Below are 17032 nucleotides of genomic sequence, written 5' to 3'. Positions count from 1 at the left end.
TAGGCACTTCACAACACTCCAACCACCCCCAATAGCACTACAACCACCCCCACCATCAACCCTAACCTTACCACCACCAACCACCACCTCCCGGGACTTTCGTCCATGCTTAAGCACTTCAGAACACTCCAAACACCCCCAACAACACTACAACCACCACATTAACCACCACCAGCCATCGCTCCTACTCCGTTTCTCATTATGGAGCCCAAATGTCTTGTGTTTGATATATATCAGCCTAGAACGATCTATTTTGACTGACGTAAGTCCGATTTGGACAAATAAGGAAATTAAACATCAAACGACACACAGGTTCATTCAAAAAGCATTTATTATATTAATAATGTAAGTGTTATATACATCATTCTAGAAAATCCGGCTACGGCCAATAAATCAGGCAATACTATCTTGACTCATTTATTCGGGGTAACAATTCTCTATCCTGTCTGTCGTCCCTCCGAGACGACGACGCCTGTGATCAGTAATGGTGGTGAATGTGTCTCAGGGTGGTGGCAGAGTCTGTTGGCTGGACAATGAGTCCTCTTGGGTAGGGGTGGGCGTAGAACAATGGATGATGTAATCTTCTGCGACTCTGGGTGATGTAGGATCACCTCCACCGCTACTCTGGCCGAACTCAAACTGTGAATGGACGGAGTGGCCATCATGACCGTCCCGCAGGTGGACGAGATAGCCGTGACCATATCTGTGTAAGGTAACCACGCCCATAATGCACCCGCTCGACCTGGGCTCTAGTGAGTCTCTCTGCAAGGGCGTCTGATAGTGCATCAACCATCGCCACCATCTCTGTCGCCTGCAGTAATCATCGATCAGTCTGTTGTATGATATAAAAATTTAAAAATTGATGAAAATAAGTAGATTAAATAAACTCACATATCCGCTAATGACGTCAAAGGCTGGATGGTAATGTGTGGATGGTGGGGTATAGCTTGGGTTGATGAAACGCCGTGTAATCCGCCTGTACTAGACCATGTATGGATCGTGAGGGTCCATAACACCCTGGATCGGATCACCTGCAATGACGAACTCTAACTGTCGTTGCCATAGGTCAATGTAAACCCTACGCTCCACTGACCAGTCTGTCTCCCCCTTTCCCCGACGGTCAATGTCGTGCAGGCGGATACTAATGTCAGACTCCTGGTGGACAGGCTAGTGTAGTCCAAACTGTCTCATGACTCGGTCAGGTAGGTGACTCTCCACAACCTCGAAACATATCATGGGTCCTGGCACGCCACTTTGTGCCTGATGATCCAGCAGATGAGCAAGCATGGCATCAACTAAGTCAGCTACATACGGATCCCATGTCACTTGCAATAACACATCAAAAGTAATACTGTTAATAGGTTAGTGCACTGACAAGAATCATATTAAATAAATGTTTACAAATTCCTTTTAAGTACGGAAGACCCCTCGCCGCATGTGCATGTGTCTAGGGACCACCCACCTAATACCAAAAAAATGTTTTAGTTTGTCAACTAGCAAAATATAACCGTATGAATTCTAAAGTAATGACAACTATAATAAACCTGCAATCGTACTCCTCGTTAGGTGTAGGGAACGGTGGAGCATCGTACACCTGGTATTGCTCGTCCCGGTCCTACTGCCCCTCACGATGTACAATAGGCCTACCTGGTCTGCCTACATGGATATGCTCCCAAGCCCATAACTGTAATACAAAAATACAAAATTAGGTTAAGTATAAACTAGGTAAGTAATAGCCAAACTAGATTGTTGATAATTAGGTGAGTTACCTGAAGCACAATCAAAGGACCACCGATCTCGCCAGAACCACGGTGGGATGCTCTACACAGGTGGCGATACAACGTCGCCAAACAAGCACTACTCCAGCTGTAGCCACGAATATGATCCCAGTCGTGGTCTAATAGATGTAGGTGAATAAGTTGCAGATGGCTCCCGCTCTTATTGCCGAACAACACGCCCGAGATGAGCAGGAACAACTGTGCTTGAGTGTGTCTCTAAACCGTGCATCATCATCGTCCGCAAGAAGCACACGGAAAGTCTCGCGTATCAAGCCGGTCCTCAACCCGGAGCCCCTGATCTCGTCGGGACCCCCCCGAGAACCCGAGCTACCAAACCGATGGGATCGACTAACGCATGTCCTGTCACTGCAGTCCCATGTATAGGAAGGTGCGTGAGTATCGCGACATCCCGCAACGTAACGATCGCCTCCCCAACAGGTAGATGGAAGGAGTGCGTCTCCTGTCTCCACCTCTCCGCGAGCGTAGTGATAAGCGCTCGATCGATCTCTCTGAACGCCATCCGATGAATATCACCCAAGCCAGCCAACTCGACGTACGCAATAACGCGTGGAACAACAACCCAGTCGGCCATAATAACCCTTGTAGTGTAGTGCCTGCAAACCAGCATCCTCGCTGGATCAACCTGATAAATAACCGTACGTCCGTATTTAATATTAGATAGTATATCAATTTAACATGCATAAGTACATGAACTGATGGATGAAATATTACCGACTGGTCCCATATGTCAACGCTCTAATGTTTGTCCTGTAGTGTCAGAAGGGTCAACAAGTCCGGGTGTCCTATCTTCTCCGTCCATGATATCTGTTCATTAACAACGTTATACACCAATTATCAACACAATTACTGGATCAGCAATTAAAGGCAACGACGAAAAATTTTAAATGATAAACTTCAAAATAAAAATGATCCAAATGTTAAAAATGTTACAAAATCACATACAAAATCAACCTACTATTCTACTACATCAAATTACATATACAAACTTAGGTCCTGGTCAGTCTAGATGGACACGTTGTCCGGTTGTGATCCTGCTGGTGACAGCGGCTGCATTTGCTTGGTGGCCGGTTAGTATCATCCATTTCATTGCGTATGCACTTTGACTTTGGCCGACCTTTTCCTCGTATTATGCTGCCGTCCGGAATGAGTTTAGGGCCGATGTACTCTGTCCAGGTCATCTCATAGGGGATAGGCCTGAAGTGTGGTGCATAGGTGTTCGTATATGCCTCCGATTGCAGCACAGGGTCCACCCACAGTCGCTCTGATAGTGAACACGTTGCACAGACTTCTAGAACATCAGAACATGGGAGATGGAATATCCGTGATTTGTTGCATGTACACGTTCTCAACTGAAAGTTAACAGTATGTTTATGGCCTCCTTTTTTACCAAGTCTCTCTCCCCTTTCTGTTGTAACTTGGTAAATATGCAATCGGCGGTCATACGCATCATCTAGATTTTCTGGTGTTCTTCTCCAGAATTGTAGTGACCTTGGGAGGGTATGCCAGTCCCTGTTCAGCCCTAGACTCAGAAGATTCCCTTCTTAAAGGGAAGTATCTGTTAACTCAGTGGAAAGTTAACTCGACAAGGGACATGATCGGTAGAAACCGCGCTCCCTTCAACACATTGTTAAATGTTTCAGAGAAGTTTGTAGTACATATCCCATCTCTGCGACCAGCATCGTGAAACAAAGACCACATAGGAAACGGGACTTGGACAATATACTCCAGGGATTTGGTACATGCTTGACCAATCGAAAACAAATCAGCTTGCAGTTTTCTTTCTTTCCTTTGGTACGCAGCAACCTTGAACGTATCTCTCGTGTTGTTGCTTTGCACGTGAGTTTTCAAGTTAGAAGCCATGTGGCGAACACAAAACCTGATCATTCGTTGCTGCAATGATCCCAGCATGTCGATCAAATATAACACAGGCCATCTCGTTGCGTGACATGAACCCGAATGCAGCCTAGAAACCAAGACCAGCTGGAAGTGTTTTCCCCTTCAACCAACGCAAATGCTAGCGGAAATACTTGGAAGCTTGCATCCACACTTGTAGCAACCAAAAGTGTTCCTTTATACTTCCCGTACAAGTGCGTCCCAACGATACAGATAACAGGCATAGAATGTTTAAAACCATCGATACAAGGACTGAAGGCCCAAAACACTCGTTCAAACACTTCCATGTTGCTGGAGTAAATACCATCCACCAGAGCTTTGTGCTTCCATACAACAACGGTTCCTAGGTTTGACTGTTGGAGTGCTTGCATGAAGTGGGGAAGTCTGTCGTAAGAACTCTCCCAATCCCCAAATATTTCAGCTATAGCTTTCTCCTTGGCATACCATGCTATTCGATACGGAACCTCGAAATGAAATTGCTTGGAGATGAGTTCCTAAATGAATTTAACTTTCAATGACGGATGTTTCTGCACAAAGGACTTCACATACTCAGATATTATGGACGAATCCAAGTGTGGGTGATCAATAGATAGTACTTCAGTGACACAATTCTCCCGGTGTGGGCCTTTGTATGTGACTAGGGTAAAACCACGCGAGTGCTCACTTGTTTTGGTACCCCATAGCGACCAACCACACTTCTTCTTGCACCGTAGATGAAAGACACTCTCATTCGAGGTCACTGTGGTGTAGAATTGATTCCTCCGTATAGAATACATCTTCAACATTTCTTGAAGCATTTTCTTACTTTCAAAATACATGCCCTTCTCAAATTCTCCCCCGAGAACAAACAATGTATGGCTACCCGATTCGGCCCAATACTGATCAACTTCATAGTTCTCGTTTATCTGACTAAACCAAGGTACATGAGTTCTAACCATGGGCTCACCAACTTCCAGGTGTGCAGGTTCAACATCCATGTTCTGAAGTCCATCTTCCTCCTCTCCGCTCTCAGCCTCATCATTTGTTTCTGCATACACATCATACACAGACAATTTGTTATTCACAATAGTTTCAAGATGATTTGGCACAAGTTGAGACGGTGATGCTTGAACATCATCTTGCATAGGCAAATAACTACGCAATTGCATCGGTGAAGGTGTGACGATGTTTGATGTCGAAGGACCAGGTTGGCCGAACATTGTCACATATGCCCCCCCAATGTACTGGTGAAGCTATATGAGAACTAATTAACGGCATGTGAAATTGATCCTCGTGTAGCATTCTACTGAAAGATCCCATCCCATATTCATTCGATGGAATGTCGTGTGAGGGCACTTGGAAGGATTATGTGTTGTAACCGGAAATATATGTAGCTTTTGTTCTGGCCGAGTATTTTGTTGGGTATATATAGGCACCATTTCTACATATATCTGAGTGGGAACACCCTTCATTGCAACACGCTCCTAAAAGCTTTCAAATGTTTATTTGTAGAAACAGGTAACTCTTGAACCCCATTGCTAGTCTCAAACCTTATTTTAATGTTTAGTTCAACATTCCTTGGGTTTGAACTAATACTACTATGAACCTCATTCATCAAATCATTGAAAGTCATGTTCGGTTCAAGTGTTAGTGGTTCCATATTTCCTCCACTATACTCGACACGGGGTCTATCGAACAGAATTTCACCTCCCCACCGACATAACAACACAACATTTGATGAATGATCCCTAAATCGCCATAATTAAACAACAATGTACGTACTTTTCAAATTACAACAACTTAGAAGCACTAAATAAACATTAATAAACAACAATGAGGTTATCACAATCACTCAAAAACTAACAATTATCAACCATTATCAACAATTATCAACATTATACAACAATTATCTACACTAACAATTCAGCATTTTCAACAATTCATCATTACCAACAATTATCAACACTAACAATTCAACATTATCAACACTAACAGTTCAACATTATCAAGATTTTAACCACAACTCCAAAATAATAAAAACCAATTAAAAAACCCTAGATTTTAAAAACCAAAGAGAGAGAGGGCAAGTACCAAAATTGGGGTGATGTGAGGCTAGGTCGTCAGGGCTGTCGTCGAAGGGAGACGGCGGTGGGGGTGGCGGCCTGAAGGACACGTTCTTGCTTTGAGTTAGAGAGAGATTGAGTGAGGGAATAGAATTGAGGGTAATTGACAGAGAGCGAAACCTCGCTGTTATACCCGCATGAAAAGCTGACTGAGGCAGCGTTTCATTTAAAAAAAAATTGTACATAAAACGCTGCCTCAATCAACGTTTTTTGTCATTTTATTTTTTTTTTTAATTTTTAAAAATCAAAAATTACAAAATTTAAAAAAAAAAGTCAACAAGTAAAAACGTTGTACGAATAGCGTTTTATACTGTTTTTTTTTTAAAACTAGGGTATAAAACGCTGTCTGAGATAACATTTTACCCCAGAAGCTTAGTTTGGTAAACAGTTTTGCCATGACTCCACTTTGCAAAATACTTTGGTAATAAAGCTTAGTTTGGAAAAAAAAAATCCGAATTTGAAGCCAAAAGTGGGTTTTTGCTACACCATGTGAGGTTTACCTTTTCTTTCCTTCATCATATCTTGTTTGAGTTGCGCATGGATCCTTGACTATTGCTTACTTTTATCTAGAACTTGTCTTTTATCTCCCGAGATAGCGATCGAATCATTTCAGAAGGACAATTGCATCTTTTCAAGGTGCTTTGTTTTATTTTCTAGGATAATTTTGTATTTTTGGATTTTGGTTTGCATTTGCTTTCTTGCTAGCCATTTGGGCCTTCTACCTTATTTTCAAGCCGTATTCCTAGCTTTCAAGCCAATTGTTTCATTTTTGTCTCCATTTTTTGTTTTTGTGAAGCATATGGTCCATAGCTTGTTGGTGCTTACGATGAAAAATGTATGGATGTTTGATTCATTTGCTAAGAAAGTATGTGTTGTATATAGTTTGTGAATAAAAGTAATTGCAAAGTAGAAAAAGCCGTCTAAAGTTAAAAGAGGCAACGACAAAGCAATAAAAGAAAAGCAAAATCAATGCTTTGAAATATATATATATATATTAAAAAGAAAAAAAAAAGAAAAGAAAGAAAACAATTTGATGTGGTTATTTTTCCCCCTAGTTTAGAGCATTGAGGACAATGCTCCATTTAAGCTTGGAGGAAGCGTATCTATGCTATTTGTATATGTGTTTGTGGTGTTTCTTTGAATAAGCTTAGAGGTGTTGGTATTTTTATTTTAGTTTTGGTGATAGTGGTTATGGTGTATGTTGAGAATTGACCATTCATATGCTTCACAATTAGGTATACCACCAATTTTCAAATTTTTAGCCTACCTTTACCCTTTTTGCTTATACGTTACAACCCTTCAAAGATCTTTTGACCCTTATGTTTGAGTCACAAATCGGTGGAGGGAGATATGAGTCAAGCTTATGGAGCGGGTTTGCATAGTCAAGATGTCGAGTGGCCATAAAATCTTTCCTTTTCTGGCTCCTTTGAGGAATCATTGAAATGCTCACTTGAGGTTAATTTGAAGCTAGTATGGAGAACGCGATAAGATTGTTTGGGACGAAGGTGAATTGCGTCTTGTTCGTTCTCTATGCTTAGCATATCTTATATTTCAATAAACCTTGGATATCTTAAAACGTTCATTCCTCTACTTGTTTAGTTAGACTTGAATTCATTTGTGCTTGTTCATTTGCAAAACTCCATTCATGAGCATTTGTTTTCTTTCTTTCGCTTTTTGAATTTCTTTTCCATGCTTTGCCTTGTTTGTTTGGTTTGTGAGAGTTGTGTGTTAACCTCTTGGGAAACCCTCATGACCGTGATTCCTACAAAGTTAAGTTATTGTATATTCCCATACTCGTCCTCTCGGGGGATCTAGGGGTTTAAATGATTAGTGTTTAGTTGCTAAAATTGACCGTGATTCCTACAAAGTTAAGTTATTGTATATTCCCATCTCTTTTATCTTTCTATGCTTGAATTAATTCATCATTTTCCCTTGGGTTAGATTTTGTTTTGATCGGGGATGAGCAAAAGTTTAGCTTGGGGCAATTTGATGAGTGTCATTTATGGCACTCATAGGGTAGATTTCTTCTTTAGTTTATGCTCGTTTCTTAGACTTTTCAGCTGTTTTATGAATTAATGCTTGATTTGCGTGCTTGTGTATGAGTTTAGGATAAATGCTTGCCTTTAATGGTTTTCATATCATTTTACGCATTTCTTGGTTATTCTCTTGATTTCCGTTTTGTTTGACTTGTTTTGTAGGTGTGTCGGGATTTTTCGAGGCTCAAATGTCGAGGAGGAAGCCCAACACCAGATTTGGAAGTCAACCAAACTGAGTCCGGGAAGTTAGATCAAGCAAACCAAATTAGAAGTCAATGCAAGGTTGCTTAGGCAAGATTGCATGCCAAAGCATTGAAGAAGATTAATCTGCATCTGTGCTCGGCTTACTGTTGGGTTTTGTGGTGTCTGACACCATGTAGAAACAAAACCCGATAACCGGATCACATGCATAATAATTATGACATAAATAAAAGCATGCAAATAAACATAAACATAAGAGAAGAGAGAGAAAGAATGCTCACCCTAGAAGCGTGCTTCGCTCAATAGTTGAGCTATGACTTGAAAGCTTCAAGTTCCGCAAGTGCAAGAACCTCCGACAGCTCACACCCTCACTACCGAACCGTAACCGGTCCCCACCCCAAAGCTTAGTCGGGGCTAGACCAAAACAACTTAGAGTTTACAAACAAAGGTTTTCTCGGTTATGAAGATCCCTTAAAATTCACTAACTCAAGTGAAATTCCCAATACCCAATGATGGGTATTTATAAGGAAATGTCCCCAAGAATTCCCATCATCTTTCAATGAGAGATAGTTGGTAAAAAAGAAAAAAAATAAGATTTAATGTAATTCCAAATTAAATTTAAAAGCCAAACAATCATCAAACGACAAGTGGCGTAGGGAGAGCAAGGGAGTAGGTGAGGACCACAAAGGGAAAGACCACCTTCCCTTGCTCCCCAAGCATATAGCCGGCACTAACCATGTGGCGCCAGCTGGCGCCCAACCTTGGGCACCAAGGCATGCCTTGCTGGCGGCTTAGTGCTTGGCTGGGCCTACCAGCTAGCCTACACACACGCACAACCAAGCCAGCAAGCCTCGCACGCAAGGCGGGCTGCTGCTACTGCTGTCAGCGAGGCCCATTACGCCTTACTGGCTGCTTGCCTTGCTGGTGCACTTCCCCACTGCATGCTCGCCATGCTGGCGAACCTTGCCCGCATGGCTGCTCGGCTAGCTCGCCCAGCCAGTGCATGCGATATATGCTGGGCTTGCGGCAAGGAGCCTGGCTAGCCATGCTAGCCTACCTAGCCCTCAATTAGTTAGGCCATATCGAGGCTAGGATTTTCACACGCGTTGACTTGTTGTTTGATTGATTTTTCCGTCTCGTCGACTTATAAATTGGACTCGACTTTCGACCCTCGGCTTCGACGCTCTGAGCTCGGTATCCGACGTCTTAGTTCATAAAATCTCTCTTGACTCATTTAATCTTTCGGATTAATTTGTCGCTTCGGTTCAGTTACACGATTGGGTGTGACCCGAAGGGTTCAATCAAGAATAAGCTGTAATATTAATTGTTCATTAACATTACTGATCGTCAGTGGTCTCTAGCTAGGCATTCCGATCACTTGACCTCACTGAATAATCAACTTTCTAATTAATTCCGAACCCTCTACTCGGATAATTTACTTGTTCGAAGGACACCATTCCTTTCAATCTCGCACTTGTCCTTCCGGACAAGTGTGCTGTTTGTGTATAGCTTGTTTCCTATGTTACTTAATGTCTCTTCATAAACTATAAGGTAAGATTTATCGTCATCCTTTTTACGTCCAGAAGTGTTACCTGAATCTGAGTTCGACTATTAATAAGTAGATGATTTCTTAAATCCATCGTAGCACGGCCATGTATTTTCACACTCTCGCTCTTCGAGAGGCCTTATAATCAACAACGACATGTTTCCTACTGTTAATAGGGGGACATTCACAGTCTTGCATTGTCAACTTCCCTTACTAAGAGCCCTTAGTCGCTCGAGTGTTGCCTTTATAATCCCCTTGTACGGAAGACGTTTGACATCATCAAAGCGGACTAATACTCAAACAAGAGAACTAACAATACTCATGGTCGAGGAAAGAGGTTCCGACGGCCATAATGAGTAATATACTTACGACGATTGTTAAATCTCTTAAAGTATTCTCATAGGTCGATTCGGTATAGTTCCAAACTAATACCTGTGGAAACGATTTGTGACAATTTTGTCCTTGTAGCATAAGAAACGGTGCTATAATTCATAGTACACCCTAATCTCATGCGGTCATTAGTCGTCCAACTTTCAAATGACCTCGATTAGGAATAATTTCGATATGATATTCAACGTTCACTTAATAGGTGTTTCTTTATCCAAGACATTATCTTGATACCCTATTTTGAATATTCTTAAATCGAATGGACTCATTATTAATTCTAAAACACAATTAAATAGAAATGGAATAATAATTTACAGAAAAATTAAATTACTCCATAAATGAATGGTTTAACATAGTGTTTTACATTAAGATCTCCACAACTTAATTAAAACACACAAATAGGGAAATCAAAGCCAATCTCCAATATGCCCGGTTCCCATTGCCTCAACGTGCTTGTTGTGTTTCACTTGAGGCAAAGGTTTAGTGAGTGGATTAGCTACATTGTCGTTTGTTCCAATCTTGCAAAATCTGATTTCACCCTCGGACTTCCATTCCCTTATCATATGAAATCACCTCATGACATGTATGACTTTTTGATGCTCCTTTGGCTCTAGCCCCACTATTATCACAGTACAGGTCTATTGGTTCCTTTATTGAGGGGACAACACCAAGTTCACCAACAAACCTACAAATCCAAACTGCCTCCTTAGCTGCTTCTGAAGCTGCCAAGTATTCGGCTTCAATTGTTGAATCTGCAGTCGTGCTTTGCTTAGCAGTCTTCCAACTGAACGCTCCACCATTAAGATAGAACATGTATCCTGATTGTGATTTGAAGTCGTCTCTGTCAGTCTGGAAGCTTGCTTCGGTGTAACCTTCAACAACCAAATCCTTACTCCCACCATAGACAAGAAATTTATCCTTGTTTCTTTTCAGGTACTTTAGGATATTCTTGGCTGCAGTCCAATGCGCCTCTCCTAGGTCTGATTGGTATTGGCTCGTAGCACTCAAGGCATACGATTCATCCGGCCTAGTACATATCATGGCATACATGATCGATCCAATAAGCGAAACATATGGAATCTGACTCATCCTCTCTCGCTCATCAGGTGTCTGCGAACACTGTTTGTTGCCGAGAGTTATGCCATATGACATGGGTAGGTGGCCTCTTTTGGCTTCCTCCATATTGAATAGTGCCAACACTTTATCTATATAAGTACTTTGGCTCAATCCAATCATCTTCTTAGATCTATCCCTATAGATCTTGATTCCCAATATGTACCGTGCCTCTCCCAAGTCCTTCATTGAAAAACACTTTCCAAGCCAAGCCTTTACAAACTACAACATGTGAATGATGTTTCTAATGAGCAATATGTCATTGACATATAAGACAAGGAATGCGATGTAACTCCCACTGACCTTGTAAACACAAGACTCATCTGGATTCTTGTTGAAACCAAACTCCCTAATGGCTTCATCGAATCGCAGATTTCAACTTCTACTTCCTGCTTTAGTCTATAAATGGACTTCTTAATCTTACATACCTTCCCAACATTGTTTAGATATATAAAAACTTCCGGATGTGTCATATACACATTTTCTTCCAAAATATCATTAAGGAAGGTGGTTTTGACGTCCATTTGCCATATCTCATAATCATAATATGCAGCAATAGCTAGGATAATCCGGGCGGACTTCAGCATGGCGACTGGCGAAAAGGTTTCATCATAATCAACGCCGTGAATATTCATGTAACCTTTTGCCACCAATCTGGCTTTATATACATATACATTTCCATCTTTGTCGGTTTTCAACTTGAAAATCCATTTGCAACTGATAGGTGTGTAACCTTCGGACAAATCAACCAAGTCCTAAACTTGATTTTCAAACATGGAATCCATCTCGGATTTCATGGCTTCTTGCCATTTTGTAGAGTGGGGGCTCGTCATAGCTTGTTTGTATGTTACTGGCTCATCTTCATCCATAACTAGAATGTCTTGATTCTCGTTTAAGACAACACCGAGGCATTTGTTTGGTTGAGATCTTTAGCCTTTGCGACCTGCGCAGGGTAATATATTGAGCACTTGCTTTGTCATTTTGACTTCAAACATTGTCGGTTTGACTCTGACCATTGTTAGTAAAGCACTTTGATTGTCAATTTTGTCAGATTGACTTTGATGCTCACCTTCTCGAACTTCATGAAGTTCAATTTTCCTCCCACTTGTCATTTTGGAAAGATGCTCCTTTTCCAAAAAGACACCATCTCGAGCAACAAATACTTTGTTCTCATATTGGTTGTAGAAGTAAAACCCCTTTGTTTCTTTTGGATATCCCACAAAGAAACATTTGTCAGATATTGGAGCAAGCTTGTCAGATATGAGTCTTTTGACATATGCTTTGCAACCCCAATTCTTAAGAAAAGACAACCGTGGAGGTTTCTTCGTCCATGATTTATATGGAGTCTTTTCGACAGCTTTTGACGTAGCGCGATTTAGTGTAAGTGCCGCAGCTAGAAGTGCGTGTCCCTAGAAAGAGATAGGAAGATCACTAAGACCCATAATTGATCAAACCATGTCTAATAGAGTTCGATTTCTCCTCTCGGACACTCCATTCCATTGTGGAGTTCTAGGAGGTGTCAGTTCTGAGAGAATTCCATGTTCTTTCAGATGATCCTCGAATTCGTAGCTCAAATACTCGCCACCTTGATCTGATAGAAGTACTTTGATTTTCTTGCCAATCTGATTTTCCACTTCACTCTAAAATTCATTGAATTTCTCAAAGGATTCAAATTTGTGGACATAATTTAGACATAACCATATCTAATATAGTCGTCCGTGAATGTGATAGAATAACGATAACCATTTCTTGCGGTTGTGCTCATTTGTCCACATACATCCGTGTGTATAAGACCCAATATGTCACTAGCCCTTTCTCCCAACTTGGAGAATGGTTGCATTATCGTCTTGCCAAGTAAGCATCCTTTGCAGTTTTCAAACGACTCTAAGTCGAATGAATCAAGAATCCCTTCATGAAGAAGTTTCTTGATACGTTTGATGTTAATATGGCCAAGACAACAATTCCACAAGTAGATTTGATTTGACTCAACAGTCTTAGCTATTTTGGTGGTATCATTAACATTATAAAACTGTTTTTTTAATGAAAGCACATAAAGACCATATTCTGAATGTGTCGTACCATATAAAACATTATCAAGATAAAATTAACAACTATTGTCTTTTATCCAAAATTCAAAACCCTTGGCGTCCAACATCGAAATTGAAATAATGTTTTTGGTAATGTTAAGAATATGATAACAATTTTCAAGTTCAAAAACAAGCCTAGAGGGCAAAGAAAAACTAAGTTTCCCAACGGATTCGGCCGCAATCCTTTCTCTATTGCCGACCGGGAGTTCCACTTCTCTTTTCACTAGTCTTCTACTTTTCTTTAGTCCTTGAGCATTGGAACAAAGGTGTGAGCCACATCCGGTATATAATACCCATGAAGCTTTTCTAGTAAAGTTAAGGTCTATAACATATATACTTGATCCGGAAGCAACAGTGTCGTTCTTATACTCCTTGAACTTGAGGCAATCCCGTTTCCAATGTCCCTTCTTCTTACATTAGAAAAATTCGGAATCGGATTGAGAAGAGGCTACCTTCCTTTCCTTGTTGCCCTTGGAAGCTTTTGACTTAAATGGAAAGGTCTTCTTACCCTTCCCCTTGAAGATTTTATTCTTACCCGAGCGCTTGAATGGCTTGCCGTTCTTGACCATAAGCATATCATGCTTCCTTTCATCCTTAGCCGTTTTTCTCAGCTTTCTTCAACATTCCATGAAACTCAGTGAGGGTTTTCTCCATGCTGTGCATATTATAGTTCATCTTGAACTGATCATAGCCTTTGTGCATTGAGTGGAGAATAATGTCAATTGCCATCTCGGTTGAATACCCAACATCAAGTCTTTCCATGTTCTCAAATAAATCTGATCATTTTAAGTATATGTGGGCTAACCGACTCTCCTTTCTTGAGCTTGCTCTCAAGGATCTGCTTTTGGGTCTCAAACCGCTCAGTTCGGGCCTGCTCTTGGAACGTGTTATGAAGTTCAAAAATGATCTCAAAATCCGTCTTCTTTACAAAGAAGGTCTTTTGGAGATCCGGAGACATTGTGGCCAACATGGCCAACATGATGCATTTGACATCCCGATTGGCAGCGTGCCATCGGTTTAGGGCAGCTTGAGTGACCTCCTCATTAGGAGCGTCGAGCATTTCCTCATCAAGGACGTATTCCTTTTGCTCTTACATGAGAACTATACGCAAGTTCCTTTGCCAATCAAGGAAGTTTGTCCCATTCAACTTCTCTTAATCGAGAATATAACGGAGTGAAAACTGGTTTTGTTAGTGTTAGTTGCAGACATATTTCTACAATTGAAAGAATTTGCAATGAAAAAAGCATTCATAAAACCAATAAGTTTGAAATTTAAAGCATACATGCAAACTTTCAATCTTATTAAGCATTTTATCCACACATTAAAAATTGTCTCTTTTAGGCAAGAATAAAACTATTCCAAGACCTCAAAAATCAAAAAGTGATTAAGCAAGCTTTGGCTTGTCTTAACACTTAATATTTTAAGGTAACCAATCCAATTGCTAATAGCTCTAAGCTACTCTTGGTTCGATAAAATGTCACATCTAATGCTTTCTTGACGTGTATTTCCATTGCCACAACATCTACGGACTCCTTATTGATATCGTTGAGTTTAACAAAACTAACGTGTATTTGATGCCTTGCTTTGGCAAGCACACCAACATACCTTACTCCCTAGGAAAGTAGTAATGCCTTACTCCCATTACTATTCTCATTAGTTCTGTAAGTATCATTTTGGAATTACAAATTTAACTCAATATTCTTTGGGACTTAAAGTTTCTATGTTGGTTGATTTAAGTGAAATAAATTAGTCATTCAACATTTCAAAATCCTAAACATGCATAACATCGCAATTATATATAAGGAAATTTTGGATTTTAACACCAGACAAAAGGCTGAAAATGGTTTTTAACAACCCAAAAAAAAATAATATTTTAACACCACATAAGAAATTAAAAATTTGATGTTTACCACCAGTTAACGTTTTTTGTGACGGAAAATGGATGTGGGTCCCAAGATTTTGTTTTACCTCTAGTTTTCACCGAGCAAAACACGTACCTTCTTCCTTCATTGAATTCTCACCAACCACCTTCATTGAATTCTTTCTGAATCTTTAAGATTTCACATTCTAACCTAAATTATGTGGCTGAGGAGTGGAGTATAGAAGGGAGGTGTCAACATTGGAGAAGAACAGCTCAACAGGGTTTCGTCACCCATCATCATCAACTAGAGGGCAAAATTGCTAGAAATCTCACACCAAAGAAGGTATTTTTTTTACCTTTTGACAGCAATTTTGTCTATTACTAGTGCTTCATTGATGTCAAAATTGCAATTTTTGGCTAAATTAGGGCCAGTTTTGGCAACAGAGCAGGAAACCCTAAAAAAATCAATTTTCTACAATTGACTATGCGACTTAGGTTAATTGGAGTCCTTAATTGAAATTAGAGATTAATTAAAGTGGTTTATTGTTGATTAAGCTACTATTAACTGTACATGTGTGATTTGTTTATTAATTTATGTTAATGAGTACCTGAATTGGGTTTCAATTGTTTATGCATAAATGTTGGAATTGGTGCTTTGTAGTGTAAGTTTGAAAATTGGGATGGATTTGTTTATTCATAATGTGCATGTATTGATACATTATTGAAATATTAAATGGCTTTTAATACGTATTATATCTCTTTCACTGGTGGATAGATAATGGGTGATAATGATGGTATGGTTGACATCTGCCTTAGAGTGGGAGGTGCTTTTGTCCCTAAAAGAGTTAGCAAAGATAGGCAGCTACTGTGTTAGTGTGGTGGTTGGTGTTACTGGTATTGGAATGTTTAGGTTTCTAAGTTGGATGTGCATTTGATTAAAACAGCTGCAATTCATGGATTTGTTAATGGTGATATGGTCGTGCCTATGCATTACAACTGTTGGTATATGCAGAAGGGGAAAACCTTTAACACTAGGAAAAGGGAACTACTTAACATTGAAGAATTTAAGGGCCTTTTAGAGACAATAAATGCGGAGGGGTATGTTGAAGTCTTTTTAATCAGCACAAGCTCCTAGTAAGTCTATAAAGGAGGCCCAACCCTAATCCACCAAAGACAAATAAAAAGGGCAAGAAGGTAGGTAGTTCAACTACTGTGAGTGTTAGGAGGAGCCCTAGGTTTAAGAAGACGAAAACTGAACAAAGGGAGGAGAGTCCACTTAGGGAGATATTTGTCACAAAGAAAGGGAAAGAGAAGGTTGCAGAAGTAGTAGCTTCTAGTTTTGCAAATGAAAAGGCTAAGTTGAAAGGGAAAGCCTCAGCAAAGGCTAAAGTATTGAGGTTTGATGATGAGGAGGATTATGGAGGTGAAGGATTTGGGTATTCAAGTTCAGATTTGAGTGATGAGGACCTGGATTGGGAGCCTGGTGAAGAAGAATATGATGAAAGGGATGAGGAATGGTATATTGAAGGGTCAAAGGAGATCTTGGAAAAGGTGAACAAAAGCCTTAGGAAAGGTTTGGGGAGTAAAATAGATGAGGGGGTTGTTAAAGATAAGAGGTCAAAGCCGAGGGATGACTTGGATGTTGGAAAACTAAAGGTGAAGCTAGAGACTGATGGTGATTCAGATGATTCAAGGAGTTTGTGTGGATCTGATGAGGAAGAGGACTTTACTCCATGGTTTAATGCTGCTATGGACTTTGACAACCCAATCCAGTTGAAGTTAAGTCAGAAATTCAGTAATGCTTCAGTCTTAAGGAGGGCCTTAAGACTCCATGCCATTCAAAAAGGTATGAGCTCTACTTCTTTCATAATGACAATATAAGGATTACAATTCAGTGTAGGTATAGATGTGATTGTGAGTTCAATAGTTACACCTCAAGAATGCCTGCTGGTACATGTGTGGGGGGAGTAAAGTGTCATTTCAAGGTGTTTGCATCAAAACTTGTTA

This window comes from Chenopodium quinoa, unplaced genomic scaffold, assembly GCF_001683475.1.
Source record: "Chenopodium quinoa cultivar QQ74 unplaced genomic scaffold, ASM168347v1, whole genome shotgun sequence".
NCBI classification, from domain to species: Eukaryota; Viridiplantae; Streptophyta; class Magnoliopsida; order Caryophyllales; family Amaranthaceae; genus Chenopodium; species Chenopodium quinoa.
This window is presented reverse-complemented; position numbering follows the sequence as displayed.